This window comes from Caretta caretta, chromosome 28, assembly GCF_965140235.1.
Source record: "Caretta caretta isolate rCarCar2 chromosome 28, rCarCar1.hap1, whole genome shotgun sequence".
Classification (NCBI taxonomy): Eukaryota; Metazoa; Chordata; order Testudines; family Cheloniidae; genus Caretta; species Caretta caretta.
Genome location: NC_134233.1, coordinates 3,783,834 through 3,799,399, shown reverse-complemented (window position 1 = coordinate 3,799,399; position 15,566 = coordinate 3,783,834). Strand labels below are relative to the sequence as shown.

At 53.8% G+C, this 15,566-nt stretch overlaps 1 protein-coding gene and 1 non-coding gene across 2 annotated transcripts in view; both read left to right on the top strand.

The window, feature by feature from the left end:
- The window catches only part of LOC125629724 (uncharacterized), a 121,930-nt gene that overhangs the window by 36,487 nt on the left and 69,877 nt on the right, over nucleotides 1-15,566 (top strand). The gene's annotated exons all lie outside the window — the stretch shown is intronic.
- TRNAL-AAG (transfer RNA leucine (anticodon AAG)) lies at nucleotides 10,804-10,885 on the top strand. The gene has a single exon. It is a non-coding gene; the product is annotated as a tRNA-Leu (tRNA).

The window sequence follows — 15,566 nt, the reverse complement described above, 5'->3', positions numbered from 1 at the left end:
GCTTCTGTCCTCTGGAAGAAAGACAAACATGGCACATCCAGTGCAGGTCACAACAGTTGAACACTCCCCATCCATATTACCTTCCTACTATGAGATTCCTCAGGAGATGCAGTAATTACTCAGAGAAGTCGTTAGGGTGTAAGCCTCAGTGGGCTCACTCCAGGCAAACTCCCAGGCAAACTCCTGCTGTTTGCTGCTCTGCTGTCCCCCGCTGCTCAGCTGGCTCCCCGCCGCTCAGCTGGTTCGTGGAGCGCCGGCTTTTTTTAAACAGCCAGGCTCACCTGAAACAAGCACTCCCAACTCCCGCCCTTTTCAGCCAACCAATCAAACACTCACTCAAACTTTCAAGCTCAAACTTTCAATGAATGGGATTCTTCTGGCCTAAGTGTAGGACTCTGCACTTGTCCTTGTTGAACCTCATCAGATTTCTTTAAGCTTCATGAGAAGCCCATTCCCTTCTCTGAGGGCCAATCGTGCTCTCCTGGATTAAAACATCTGAAGGGCTGGATGTGGCCCCCAGACTATAGTTTGCCCACCCCTGAAATAGCCCCATGGTGGGACAATATCCTCATGATTAAGAGCAAAGGACTCAGGCTGAGAACCGATTTAACTCCCCTTATCTGGGATTTAACAAATTGTCTTCCATGGAGACACTGAGAACTTGTGACATTGATCCAGACTCGGGGGGTTCAGGCTGCTTTAATCTTGGTAAAAATATGAACTTGATTCCAAGAAGGGAAAGAGGAGAAGCTGACTTTGGTCCCAGGCTGGGGTCTCCTGGATGGTGGGAAACATTCTTTGTTGCTGCCAGGGGACAGCAGGGAACTGGCGACATCCCAGGGCTGGGATGAAAGGGGAATGCTGCATGGACTTTATTATACAGGCCCCAGCCTGCTTCTCAGAGCCCACAGGAGACAGTCTAGGGAAGGATGAGTCATTTCACCCTGCATTCTCAGGAGAAGCCAGTGGCCATCCTTGAACAGACACACAGGAGAGTAACCACGGCAGTTCTGTGGAGAGCTCTGGCTCCCAGGGGATCCAGCTAGAAGAGGGAGTGCTGAGGGCCAGACCAGTGGGGCTGTCACAGGTGGCTTTGCCAGGGGAGAGGCTCTAGGTCACATGTGGGAGGGGAGGGGGGCAGTAGGGGCTACAGGATGTGGCGGGGAAAGGTTAAAATGAAACTGTACAAAAAAACCTCCCCCTTTGCTCCAGCTAAAGGCCCTACTTTGGCCTCTCCCCCTTTCATGAAAACCTCCATCTCTACCCTAGCTCTCAGAAACCCCCCTCTCTCCCATGGGTATTTTCATGGTTTCTTCCTTTTTTCATGGTCTTGTACAAATATTTTTGCCATGGAAATGATCAAGTACATTTAAAATGAGAAAAACAATCAAATAGCACATCTGTATCTCCTTCACCAGGCATGGTGTCGTGTCTGAATTTTTCTACTGAAAAGTCTCGGCAGGCAGAGTCACCCCTACATTTACTGCAAATCAGGCCCAGGACTTGCACCCAGCAGTTCTTGGGGCTGGGGGACAGAACTGAGCTTCACTGGCATCAGTGAGGGAAATGGGTGGGAGTGAGCTATCTGGGGAATATTTTAATCCTCTATGTATATATTTTTTGTGGGATTAAATCAATGCAGCTTCCAATCCTCGCACTCTCCCAAGGAAATAACGTTTCTGTGCAAAGTACCCAAAACTTTTAACAATAAGAAGTGAAAATAAATCGGCCACACGATGGCACCAGAACCTAAGAAATAAGAAGCCATACGTTTCTTCAATGTGCATTGATGCTGAAAAGGGACGTGTTTTTTCTTTAACTCCCAGCCCCCCCTACTCTAACCTACTAGGCCCCACTCTCCTCCCACTGCCAGGAATAAAACCCAGGAGTCCTGAATCCCATCTCCCCTGCTCTAGCCCACGAGACCCCACTCCATGTGACAAAGGAGGAGCTCAGAGACTCCTGTGTTGTCCCCTTGTCTCCCTGTCTGCGTTGTACTTGAAACCCAATGGGGTTTCCTTGGGCAGTTTTGAATCTTGCACCCAGGAAGGAGGTGATTTTAGGTGCAGGTTCCAAACAGCGCAATGAACCAGCCAGATGGGGCAGCAGGTATCGTGTCAGAGTCATTTAAATAATCAGCAACGTACTTCAGGGAAACCATTATTGATGAAGTGTCAATGGAAGGTCGGAATCTGATCGTGTCAGTGTCACATTAGAGGGTGCTGTGATGGCTTTAAATCTGTCCTCCAAACCTAGCCGCCCCCTAGCACAGGTTTTAACTTCTTCTCTTACCGTTGCTCAGTATCAGAGAAGGGGAGAGAGAGTGAGCGATAGAAACAGAGACCTAGTGACTGAAGCAAACATTTCTTTGCTCCTTGCTTGGCTCTGTCAGCTGCTTGGGTACAAACTCACCCACCACCCACTGTCTCTCCAGGCTTCAATGGGCAGGAAGAGCTCAGCTGTGAATGGGACTTGGGGAGCTCGGGACATTACTGTGAGCTGGGACTCCAGACTCACTCCCCATCCAGCTCCATCCTGTCCTGTGCAACCCAAACTCTTCCCCTGTGTGATTCCTGCTTCAGCTCAAATTCCCCAAGACCTCCAGTTCAGTTGAAGACGAGCCGCCAGAGGGGAAGGACATCTCCCATTCGTGGCTGGGGCTTGGACCTGACAGCGCCTGAGACCTGGAGGGACTGCCAGAGCTGCCAGTCACACCAAGGAATTGCTGGGGCTGCCCTTGACTGTTTACACTGGCGAGACAAACAACGACCCTGGGACCCAGGTAACCCCCTCCCCCCGAACAGGAGAGTAGGAAGTAGCACAGGGGAGCCAAATAAAGCTCAGCTGTGTTGGTGACTGATGGCTGGCCAGCATGTTGTGCCCGGATTTCCCCACTGACCCAGTGGTGGAATACTCCACTATTGTTAAGGCCCAGGGCTGGGACATGGTGTAGTCGGGTGGCCCCGCATCCCCTGCCATCCCACCCCTGGGGTGGCAATCTCCCCAGCATAGGCCAAGAGACCTGTGTTTGTCAGCAGTCCGCCAGAGCCAGGTCCTCCATCTGTTTGCTGCTCTGCCCTGTTTGAGTGTCTGGGCATATAAACTCATTACTGCACTGTCCTGACTACAGACTAGAACCTCCTAACTGCTTGTTGCCCTGCCCTGCGTGAGGGCTGGGGCTTATGGACACTGGTGCCCTACTCTGATTGTAGGCCAGAGCCCTCTAACTGTTTGGTACCCCACCCTGTCAGAGGGCCAGGGTCCCCTACCCTCAGTATTGTGCTACCCCGCAGAGTGGCAGAGACCCCAGCTGTGATGGGTTGGATCACAGAAATCCCCTTGGGAACTGCCACCTTATGTGCTTTGACTACCTCTGAGCCTGTTTTCCCTCCCAGCTTAGGACTTCAGTGCCCTGCCTGATCTGAGCCAGACCCGCTAGCCTGTTACAAACCCAGACCCAGGTCTTAACCATGTCCCCTAAAAGCCGCACGCTTAACTGAAAACAGTTTAAGCAGTGTTCCTGTCTTTAACACTCAGATGCCCAGCTCCCAATGGGTCCAAACCCCAAATAAATCCATTTTACCCTGTATAAAGCACATACAGGGTAAACTCATAAATTGTTCACCCTCTGTAACACTGATAGAGAGAGATGCACAGCTGTTCCCCCCGTCCCCCAGGTATTAATACATACTCTGGATTAATTAATAAGTAAAAGGTGATTTTATTAACTATGAAAAGTAGAATTTAAGTGGTTCCAAGTAATAACAGACAGAACAAAGTGAATTACCAAGTAAAATAAAATAAAACACACAAGTTTAAACTTAATAAAGTAAGAAAACTTAATACAGATAAAATCTCACCCTCAGAGACATTTCAATAAGCTTCTATCACAGACTGGATGCCTTCCTAGTCTGGGCCCAATCCTTTCCCCTGCTCCAGTCTTTGTTCCAGCTCAGGTGGCAGCTAGGGGATTTCTCATGACTCCAGCCCCTGTTGTTCTCTTCCACCCCCTTATATATCTTTTGCATAAGGCAGGAATCCTTTGTCCCACTCTGGGTTCCCACCCCTCCTTGTAAATGGAGAAGCACCAGGTTAAAGACTGATCTCAGTTCCGGTGACATGATCACATGGCACTGTAAGACCCCAAGCCTTCATTCCTCCCAGCCTGACCCACAGGAAGGCCTGCCTGCAAACAGAGCCATCCACAGTCAATTGTCCTGGTTGATGGGAGCCATCAAGATTCCAAACCACCATTAATGGCCCACACTTTACATAACTACAACAGGACCTCAGAGTTATATTTCATATTTCTAATTTCAGATACAAGAGAGATACATTAATAGAAATAGGATGACCACACTCAGTAGATTACAAGCTTTGTAATGATACCTTACAAGAGACCTTTTGCATGAGGCATATTCCAGTTACATTATATTCACACTCATTAGCATATTTTCATAAAGTCATAGAGTGCAACATCACACCAGTGCTAATTCCCACCTGAACTGTGCCCTTCCAGAGGACTTGTAGCAAGGGGGCATGGCTTCCCTCCCAGACAGATGGAGGGACAGCTGCAAACACCTTACAGCGTACCATGGATTGATATAGAAGCAATCGGATCTTTTCTGTCTTCTTATCTATCCCTCTCCTGATGGGGTCAGCATCCTGTTATCTTCCTAGCAACCTGACCTGTCTTCCCAGGTCCATCTCCCCAGGGTCTTGGAAGCATCACCTTCTCTGCTGCATCTTTGTGAGCAAGAATTTTTTTCTATTATGAGAAACCCCCCTGTGACGATGTGACGCAGCAGGGAGGGGGGAGTGTTGACCTGGGAATGTGCCCTGGGGATGGGAGACCTGAGAGCCTGTCACCTGAGCCGGGAGGGGGAGGGGGAGGTAACACCTCTGCCCAGGAATGTGGACGGAGACTGCAGCAGGGAACCTGCTGGGTGGCTTTAGTTTCAGTTTGGTGCTGGGTGGAGGAATGCAAGGAACCCCAGGGCTGGGGTCTAAGCTCCCTGCTCCCCCAGAAGGACTTGACTGAGGGGTCCTGGTTGTACCCACAAGCTCTGTTTGAGACGGTTTTCCTGTAGTCCAATAAACCTTCCATTTTACTGGCTGGCTGAGAGTCTCAGTGAATCCCAGGAAGAGGGGTGCAGGGCCTGGACTCCCCCACACTCCGTGACAACTGGTGGCAGAGGTGGGACGTACTGCACCCCGTGAATGGCGCTTCCTGCAGTAAGTGACTGGAGAGCAGTAAAACGAAGGGGGATTGATGGGGACCAGGCATGCTGAAGATTCAGAGAGAGACGGTTTCAGGGGGCGGTTAACCCCTGGGAGTGTGTGACCAGAAAGAAGGACTTTTGCAGTAACAGGGTCTCCCGGGGGATTGCAATGAGCGGTCCCAGGGGTGGAGGAGTCTGCAGCTTGACCCTGGCAAAGAGGTGGTGACCTCAAGAAGGACCGGCACATTAGGGGTTTTTCCTGGAAACCATGGAAAGCTGCCCGGCCTGCAAGTGGCCAGCAGGGAGATGTACACTAAACGCTTTAAGAGCAAGCTGGTGGAGCTGTGCAGGCAGAGGGCGCTGCGCATTGGGAGGTCCACCAAGGAACAGCTGATTGCCCAGCTGGAGGAGAGGGATCGCTTGGATGACCCGATCCCTGTCCCTGAGGGAAGCCGCCTGGCGGACGCAGCGTGGGCCCGGGGGCCTGACCGGGCTGGGAGAGGTCAGACTGCTGCCGAGGACATCCCGAGACCCTTCCTACCTATGCCTGGGGGAGGGGTTGGGGGAAGCCCAGCGAATACTGAGGGCACCCTGACCCCGGCAGCCAGCAGGGGATCCTCCCAGCGGAGCTCCCCATCCCTGGAGCGGATGCGGCTGGAATGGGAGAGGGAGATGAAAATGAGGGAGCTGGAGGACCATGAAAAACAATGTCAACATGAGGAGAAACAACGTCAACATGAGCAGGAGAAGAAGGAGAGGGAACGTCAGGAGAAGGAGAAACAAAGACAGCATGAACTGGAGCTGGCCAGGCTGAGGAGCAGTGGGGCCCCGGCTGCGGTGAGTGAGGTGGGACCCAAGACTGCAAGGAGCTTTGATAAGTGCTTCCTGGCCCAGCGGAAGGAGGGGAAGGACATAGATAGTTTCCTGACGGCCTTTGAGAATGCCTGCGAGATGCACAGGGCTGACCCTGCAGACAGGCTCCAGTTTCTCACCCCCTTACTGGACCCCAAAGCCGTGGAGGTGTACAGCCGAATGACAGGGGCGGAGGAAGGGGACTATGAACTGTTCAAACAGGCCCTGCTCCATGAGTTTGGGCTGACCCCCGAGGTGTACCGGAGAAGGTTCCGGAGTCAGCGTAAAACGCCTGAGGTCACCTACTTACAACTGGTCAACCAGATGCAGGGATATGCCCGCAAGTGGACAGCTAGGGCCCAAGTTAAAGAGGACCTGCTTGACCTAATTGTACTGGAGCAGCTGTATGAACAGTGCCCTTCTGACCTGAGGCTGTGGTTAGTGGACAAAAAGCTAGAGAACCCCCAGCACGCAGGGCAGCTGGCCGACGAGTTTGTCAACAGTCGGTCAGGGGGTAGCAGGGAGGAGTCCCAAAAGAACAGGCCCCCCCGATGCAGAGAGAGAGTCACCATGGGACCTCCCAGCGGGGAAATAGGGAGAACCCCCTCCAAAGGGGAACACCTGGCGTCGGGCCCCTCCGACCCGCTCGAGGGGACCAACGTGACCTGAGCTGCTATCACTGTGGCCAGAGAGGCCACGTACGGACCCAGTGCTCCAGGCTCAGGGACAGACTGAGCAGACCCAACCTAGGGTTAACTGGGTAGGGACCCAGCTGGACGAGGGGCAGACGACCCAGGCAAGGGGGGCTGCCAGTTTACCACCTGCTCAGGAGGGAAGAGTACCCCAGGCCAGCTCCACCAGAGGGCTGGAGGCTCTGGACTCAGGGTGCTCAGTTTACAGGGTGGGCGCGGGGCTGTCCCTCCGGAGAGAGTGCCTTGTTCCCCTGGAGGTGGATGGGAGGAAGGTCAATGGATACTGGGATACGGGCGCGGAGGTGACGCTGGCCCGGCCCGAGGTGGTGGCCCCAGATCGGGTGGTGCCCAACACCTACCTGACCCTGACAGGGGTGGGCGGGACCCCATTTAAGGTGCCCGTAGCAAGGGTACACCTGAAATGGGGGGCCAAGGAGGGCCCCAAGGATGTGGGGGTGCACCACCATTTGCCCACCAAGGTTTTGATGGGGGGAGACCTAGAGGACTGGCCAAGCAAGCCCCAGACCGCCCTGGTGGTGACCCGTAGCCAGAGCCGGCGAGGGGCACTGCACCCTGACCTCGGGGAGGGTACCGCACCGGAGGCGCAGGACCCTTCCCTGGTGGGGAGGGAGCGCCGAGGGGCATGGCTGAGAGAGGCTGTGGCCTCAGACCAGGCCAATGAGAGGGAACCGGTCCCCATCCCTTCCCCAGCCGCTGAGTTCCAGGCCGAGTTGCAGAAAGATCCCTCCTTGCGGAAGCTCAGGGACCTGGCCGACCTCAGTGTGGGACGGACCATGAGAAGAGGTTGCCGGGAGAGGTTCTTGTGGGAGAAGGGGTTCCTGTACCGAGAATGGGCTCCCACAAGGGAAGTAGAGTCCTGTGGGATCAGGAGGCAGCTGGTGGTCCCCCAGAAGTATCACCGCAAGCTACTGTACCTGGCCCATGACATCCCCCTCGCAGGGCACCAGGGAATCTGGCGCACCCGGCAGAGGTTGCTACAGAACTTTTACTGGCCCGGGGTCTTTACCACCGTCCGGCAGTATTGCCGATCCTGTGAGCCTTGTCAGAGGGTGGGGAAGACCCAGGACAAGGGGAAAGGGGCTTTGAGACCTTTGCCCATCATAGAGGAGCCTTTCCAGAAGGTGGCCATGGACATCGTGGGGCCTCTCAGCAAGACAACCCGGTCGGGGAAGAAATACATTCTGGTGGTGGTAGATTTTGCCACCCGCTACCCCGAGGCAGGTGCCATTAGCTTCCATTGAAGCAGACACCGTGGCAGATGCGCTCCTGACCGTTTCCAGCCGAGTGGGGTTCCCCAAGGAAGTCTTGACAGACCAAGGGTCCAACTTCATGTCGGCCCTGCTCCGGTGCTTGTGGGAGAATTGTGGGGTCTGGCACGACTGGGCCTCAGCTTATCACTCCCCAGTCCAATGGGCTGGTGGAGAGGTTCAATGGGACACTAAAGATGATGCTGAAAACCTTTATGAACCAGCACCTGCAGGATTGGGACAAGTACTTACCTCACATGCTGTTCGCGTACAGGGAGGTGCCCCAGGAGTCTACCGGATTTTTGCCTTTTGAACTGTTATATGGAAGGAGGGTGAGGGGCCCCCTGGACCTGATGAGAGACGAGTGGGAGGGGAAGGCCACTCCCGATGGAGAGTCAGTGGTGGAGTATGTCCTGATCTTCCGAGAGAGACTGGCTGAACTCATGGGTCTGGCCAGGGAGAATCTGGCCAGAGCCTAGAAGAAGCAGAAGGTCTGGTATGACCGCACGGCGTGGGCGCGTGCCTACGCCACTGGGGATCCGGTGATGGTTCTCATCCCAGTGAGAAAGAACAAACTACAGGCCGCCTGGGAGGGCCCTTTCAAGCTCGTCAAGCAGCTCAATGAGTTAAACTATGTGGTGGAGCTGTCTAACCGGGCGCACCACCGGCGGGTGTACCATGTGAATATGATGAAGCCATATTATGCCAGGGGGAATGTGGTGTTGGCCATGTGTGGACATTGGGAGGAGCAGGGAGATGACCCTTTAGTAGATCTATTCCCTGGGACGAGAGCTGGTTCCCCCCGGAAACAATTCCCCTCTCGGATCAGCTAACCCCTGCCCAGCAAGCTGAGGTCGGGGGGGCGGGTGCTGTATCCGTACCGACAGCTGTTTTCCAACCAGCCTGGATGCACTAATCTGACTGCCCACCGGGTGCAGACAGGATCGCACCCGCCGATAAGATGCTCCCCCTTCCGAGTCACAGGGAAAACTGCTCAGGACCTGGAAAGAGAGGTCAGGGACATGCTGGCTTTGGGGGTGATCCAGCCATCTGCCAGCCCTTGGGCCTCGCCGGTGGTGCTGGTCCCCAAAAAGGACGGGTCGATCCGGTTCTGTGTGGACTATCGGAAGCAAAGTGCCATCCCTGTATCTGATGCCTACCCCATGCCCAGGTCTGACGAGCTCCTAGACAAACTGGGAGGAGCTCGGTATCTTACCACCATGGATCTTACAAAGGTCTACTGGCAAGTGCCGCTGGATGCAGAAGCCCAGCTGAAATCGGCCTTTATCACCCCTCTGGGGCTTTAAGAGTTCCTGACCCTGCCTTTTGGCCTCAAGGGAGTGCCGGCCACCTTCCAGCACCTGGTGGATCAGCTACTGAGGGGGATGGAGAGTTTTGCCGTGGCGTATATTGATGACATCTGTGTCTTTAGCCAGACCTGGGAGGACCATGTGTCCCGGGTTAGACAAGTGCTGGACCGACTCCAGGGGCTGGGCTGACCATAAAAGCTGAGAAATGCAAGGTGGGGATGGCTGAAGTATCTTACCTGGGCCATCGGGTGGGGAGTGGCCGCCTAAAGCCGGAACCAGCTAAGGTGGGGGTGATTAGAGACTGGCTCGCTCCCCACACCAAAAAGCAGGTCCAAGCCTTTATTGGGGTGGCAGGAGACTATCGAAGGTTTGTGCCTTGTTTTAGCACCATAGCCACCCCCATCACCGAGCTATGCAAGAAGGGGAAGCCAGACAAGTTGGTCTTGACCGAGCAGTGCCAGGAGGCTTTTCGGGAGCTGAAGGAGGCTCTGGTCAGTGGCCCAGTTCTGGCAAACCCAGACTTTGACAAGCCCTTTGTGGTGTTCACCGACGCCTCAGACACGGGACAGGGAGCGGTGTTAATGCAGGAGGATGAAAAGGGGGAGAGACACCCCATCATGTACCTGAGCAAGAAGTTGCTACCCCGGGAGCAACACTTTGCGGACATCGAGAAGGAGTGCCTGGCCATGGTGTGGGCCCTCAAGAAACTAGAGCCCTATCTCTTCGGGTGACACTTCACCGTGTACACCGACCACTCTCCCCTGACTTGGCTGCACGAGATGAAAGAAGCCAACGCCAAACTCCTGAGATGGAGCCTGCTCCTGCAGGATTACGACATGGACGTGGTCCATGTGAAGGGAAGTGCCAACCTGATAGCGGAAGCGCTGTCCTGGAGAGGGGGCCCTGAACTTCCCCAGGTCACTGGTCAGAGTGACCCCGCTCAGTTCAGTCTCGAAGGGGGGAGAGATGTGAGGATGTGACACAGCAGGGAGCGGGGAGTGTTGACCTGGGAATGTGCCCTGGGGATGGGAGACCTGAAAGCCTGTCACCTGAGCCAGGAGGGGGAGGGGGAGGTAACACCTCTGCCAGGAATGTGGACAGAGGCTGCAGGAGAGAGCCTGCTGGGTGGCTTTAGTTTCAGTTTGGGGCTGGGTGGAGGAACGCAGGGAACCCCAGGGCTGGGGTCTAAGCTCCCTGCTCCCCCAGAAGGACTTGACTGAGGGGTCCTGGTTGTACCCACAAGCTCTGTTTGAGACGGTTTTCCTGTGGTCCAATAAACCTTCCATTTTACTGGCTGGCTGAGAGTCTCAGTGAATCCCAGGAAGAGGGGTGCAGGGCCTGGACTCCCCCACACTCTGTGACACCCCCTGAGCTGCTGGGGGGTCCCTCCTCCACTCTACAGTGGTGACCTAAGTAGACAAGCCCTCACAGAGGACAAAACAGTCATCTTTATAGAGATGGTAGTGTAGCCAAGTGGTCTAAGGCACTGGATTAAGGTTCCAGTGTCTTTGGACACGTGAGTTCAAATCTCACCACTGCCATCTCTTTAGCCACTCTGAACCTGCCATGAATGCAGAATGGAGCTTCAGTCCTGATTTTGGGGGCTTCCTTGATCTTTTAAACTGAGACCCTCTTCACCAATTCTCTTGTCCTCTCCTCCACCTCCCATCTGTGCTTCCATCTAGTTTAAAACTGAAAGCCGGTAGCACCCTAGTACAGGGCGCGCCTTTCACATCACCAGCAAAGTCCAGCACTGGAGTTCGTGGAGACTGTCTGGCCCCACAATAACTGGGCTGGAAAGGGAGTTAGATTTTTGGGGGGAGGGGGAAACAGGAAGGAAATAGAGAGTGAGATGGGGAGAAAAGGTCATTTCAGTTACTGACACTGTTAGGATATAGATATTCAGGCCTGTCTGTAAAGGCCTATACTCTAAGAATGTAGGTATATGTTTGTCATTTAGCTAGTAATAGAGGTATACAAGAAAGAATCTGTGTAAGGGCCTTCTCTCACTGTGACAGTCTGAGGCCCTGTTCTTAGGCCAAGGCCTTTGGCTAAGCAGCAGAGGCAGCCATAAACTGGGAAGCGACCGGTCATCTCCTCCCATTCCAAACTAGTCAATCTGGGGCTGTGAGCAAGGTGATCTGATCTATCACCTCCAGAGAAAGGGAAGAGCCTAGGAGATGTAAAAGGAAATTTAGGTTGATAGTTTTCTGTCTGGTAAGAACTCACTTATCAATAGACCCAGCTGGGAAACCCTTAAGTCTTTAAAGATGTAGTTGTGAAATCCTCACTTCTGTATTGTTTTGTCATTATAGTTCCCACTTTGCTATTGTTTATTTGCATGGTCTCTGTCTGGTTCTGTGATTGTTTCTGTCGGCTGTATAATTAATTTTGCTGGGTGTAAACTAATTAAGGTGGTGGGATATAATTGGTTAGCTAATCATGTTACAATATGTTAGGATTGTTTAGTTAAAATTCAGTAGAATGATTGGTTAAGGTATAGCTAAGAATATTACTATATAAATTAGGGGCAAACAGGAAGTAAGGTGGGATTCGAAAATAAGGAAAAAGGAACTTGGATTTAAGCTTGCTGGAAGTTCACCCCAATAAACATCCAATTATTTGCACCTTCGGACTTCGGGTATTGTTGCTCTCTGTTCATGCGAGAAGGACCAGGGAAGTGGAGAGTGAAGGAATAAGCTCTCTAACAGACACTACAGTCGTTCACCCTCACTGATAATCTGTGCTCCTTGCTGTGTGAGACTTATTATGCAAAATGGACCAGTATGTGTCCAGTTGGGTTTAAGTGAGTTCAGCCTATTCCCGCTTCAGCACTGACCTCAGCTCTTCCATTTCAGGCACCCGCGTGGTTCCATTTCTCTTCATTCCTGTGTTTTCCCAAGACATTTCTCCACTGGGGATTTATTTTCACTGAAAAGGCCCTGCTTGCTGGTGCCATGGGGCATTTAGGCCTGGGTGTGTCGTTCCCCCCCCCCCCCCCCGCTTCTCTCAGGTCCCTTTAAAAACTTTGGTGCTGTTTAGATGTTTAAGAAACGCAGGCGTGAGTGGCACTCCCAGCTGCCAAGATTTTGCACGCGCACAAATCTGCTTTGCCATGCATAAAACTGGCATTGGAGACACACACACACACACACACACACACACACGCATTACTGAGCGTTTTCAGTATCCCTTGACCGAAGGCTTTATAGGAATCTTTAGGGGATAAACCATCGGAAAAGAAAATTAATAGAATTCCCTTCCCAAAACAGTCTTGGGGAGATTGATATCCTGGGTGTCTGAAAACAGATGTCCCAGTACCTGGTAGCTGATTGTGGTATAAACACCTTAGATTTCACTGTTGAGATAAGATCTCAGCTTTATAACATCACAGAATCGTAGGACTGGATGGGATTTCAAGAGGTCACCTAGTCCAGTCCCCTGCACTCATGGCAGGACTAAATACTAACAAGACCATCCCTGACAGGTGTTTGTCCAACCTGCTCTTAAATATCTCCGGTGATGGAGATTCCACAACCTCACTAGGCAATTTATTCCAGTGCTTCACCACCCTGACCGTTAGGATGTTTTTCCTAATGTCCAATCTAAACCACCCGTGCAGCAATTTAAACCCATTGTCAATGCCAGGAAGCCCTGATCTGCCCCAAGACATTTACAGTCTGAGGATATTTCTACATCTCTGCCTTGGCCCATTGGAAATGAATTAACAGGCTGCCACGGCGTGTGGGGGAGTCCGGGCCCTGCACCCCACTTCCTGGGAATCACTGTGACTCTCAGCCAGCCAGTAAAGCGGAAGATTTATTGGACAATAGGAACAAAGTCTAAAACAGAGCTTGTGGGTACAACCAGGACCCCTCAGTCAAGTCCTTCTGGGGGGCAGGGAACTTAGACCCCAGCCCTGGGGTTCCCTGCGTTCCACCACCCAGCCCAAAACTGAAACCAAAACCACCCCAGCAGGCTCCCTCCTGCAGCCTCTGTTCACATTCCTGGGCAGAGGTGCTACCTCCCCCTCCCCGTCCTGGCTCAGGTTACAGGCTCTCAGGTCTCCCATCCCCAGTGAAACTCCCCTGCCACATTCCCAGGTCAACACTCCCCGCTCCCTATTGCGTCACATCTCTCCCCCGTTCGAGACTGAGCTGAGCGGGGTATGGCATGGGGTAGGCATCAGATACAGTGATGGCATTGAGCTTCCGATAGTCCACACAGAACCGGATCGACCCGTCCTTTTTGGGGACCAGCACCACCGGCGAGGCCCAAGGGCTGGCAGATGGCTGGATCACCCCCAAAGCCAGCATGTCCCTGACCTCTCTTTCCAGGTCCTGAGCAGTTTTCCCTGTGACTCGGAAGGGGGAACATCTTATCAGCGGGTGCGATCCTGTCTGCACCCGGTGGACAGTCAGATTAGTGAGTCCAGGCTGGTTGGAAAACAGCTGTCGGTACGGATGCAGCACCCACCCGACCTTAGCTTGCTGGGCAGGGGTTAGCTGATCCGAGAGGGGAATTGTTTCCAGGGGGAACCAGCTCTTGTCCCAGGGAATAGATCTACTAAAGGGTCATGTCCTTGCTCCTCCCAATGTCCACACACGGCCAACACCACATTCCCCCTGGCATAATATGGCTTCATCATATTCACATGGTACACCCAGCGGTGGTGCGCCCGGTTCGACAGCTCCACCACATAGTTTACGTCATTGAGCTGCTTGACAACCTTGAAAGGGCTCTCCCAGGCGGCCTGTAGTTTGTTCCTTCTCATGGGGATGAGAACCATCACCTGATCCCCGGTGGCGTAGGCATGGGCCCACACCATGCGGTCGTACCAGACCAGCTTCTTCCGGGCTCTGGTTAGATTCTCCCTGGCCAGGCCCATGAGTTCAGCAAGTCTCTCTCGGAAGATCAGGACATACTCCACCACTGACTCTCCATTGGGAGTGGCCTTCCCCTCCCACTCGTCTCTCATCAGGTCCAGGGGGCCCCTCACCCTCCTTCCATATAACAGTTCAAAAGGCAAAAATCCGGTAGACTCCTGGGGCACCTCCCTGTACGCGAACAGCAGGTGAGGTAAGTACTTGTCCCAGTCCTGCGGGTGCTGGTTCATAAAGGTTTTCAGCATCATCTTTAGTGTCCCATTGAACCTCTCCACCAGCCCATTGGACTGGGGAGTGATAAGCTGAGGCCCAGTTGTGCCAGACCCCACAATTCTCCCACAAGCACCGGAGCAGGGCCGACATGAAGTTGGATCCTTGGTCTGTCAAGACTTCCTTGGGGAACCCCACTCGGCTGAAAATGGTCAGGAGCACATCTGCCGTGGTGTCTGCTTCAATGGAAGCTAAGGGCACTGCCTCAGGGTAGCGGGTGGCAAAATCTACCACCACCAGAATGTATTTCTTCCCCGACCGGGTCGTCTTGCTGAGAGGCCCCACGATGTCCATGGCCACCTTCTGGAAAGGCTCCTCTATGATGGGCAAAGGTTTCAAAGCCGCTTTCCCCTTGTCCTGGGTCTTCCCCACCCTCTGACAGGGGTCACAGGATCGGCAATACTGCCGGACGGTGGTAAAGACCCCGGGCCAGTAAAAGTTCTGTAGCAACCTCTGCCGGGTGCACCGGATTCCCTGGTGCCCTGCGAGGGGGATGTCATAGGCCAGGTACAGTAGCTTGCGGTGATACTTCTGGGGGACCACCAGCTGCCTCCTGATCCCACAGGACTCCACTTCCCTTGTGGGAGCCCATTCTCGGTACAGGAACCCCTTCTCCCACAAGAACCTCTCCTGGCAACCTCTCCTCATGGTCCGTCCCACACTGAGGTCGGCCAGGTCCCTGAGCTTCCACAAGGAGGGATCTTTCCTCAACTCGGCGTGGAACTCAGCGGCTGGGGAAGGGATGGGGACCGGTTCCCTCTCACTGGCTGGGTCTGAGGCCACAGCCTCTCTGAGCCGTGCCCCTCGGCGCTCCCTCTCCACCAGGGTAGGTACCCTCCCCGAGGTCGGGGCACAGTGCCCCTCATCAGCTTTGGCTACAGGTCACCACCAGGGTATTCTGGGGGTTGCTTGGCCAGTCCTCTAGGTCTCCCCCCATCAAAACCTCAGTGGGCAAATGGTGGTGCACCCCCCACATCATTGGGGCCCTCCTTGGCCCCCCATTTCAGGTGTACCCTTGTGTGGTCTTGCCCACCCCCATCAGGGTCAGGTTGGTGTTGGTACCACC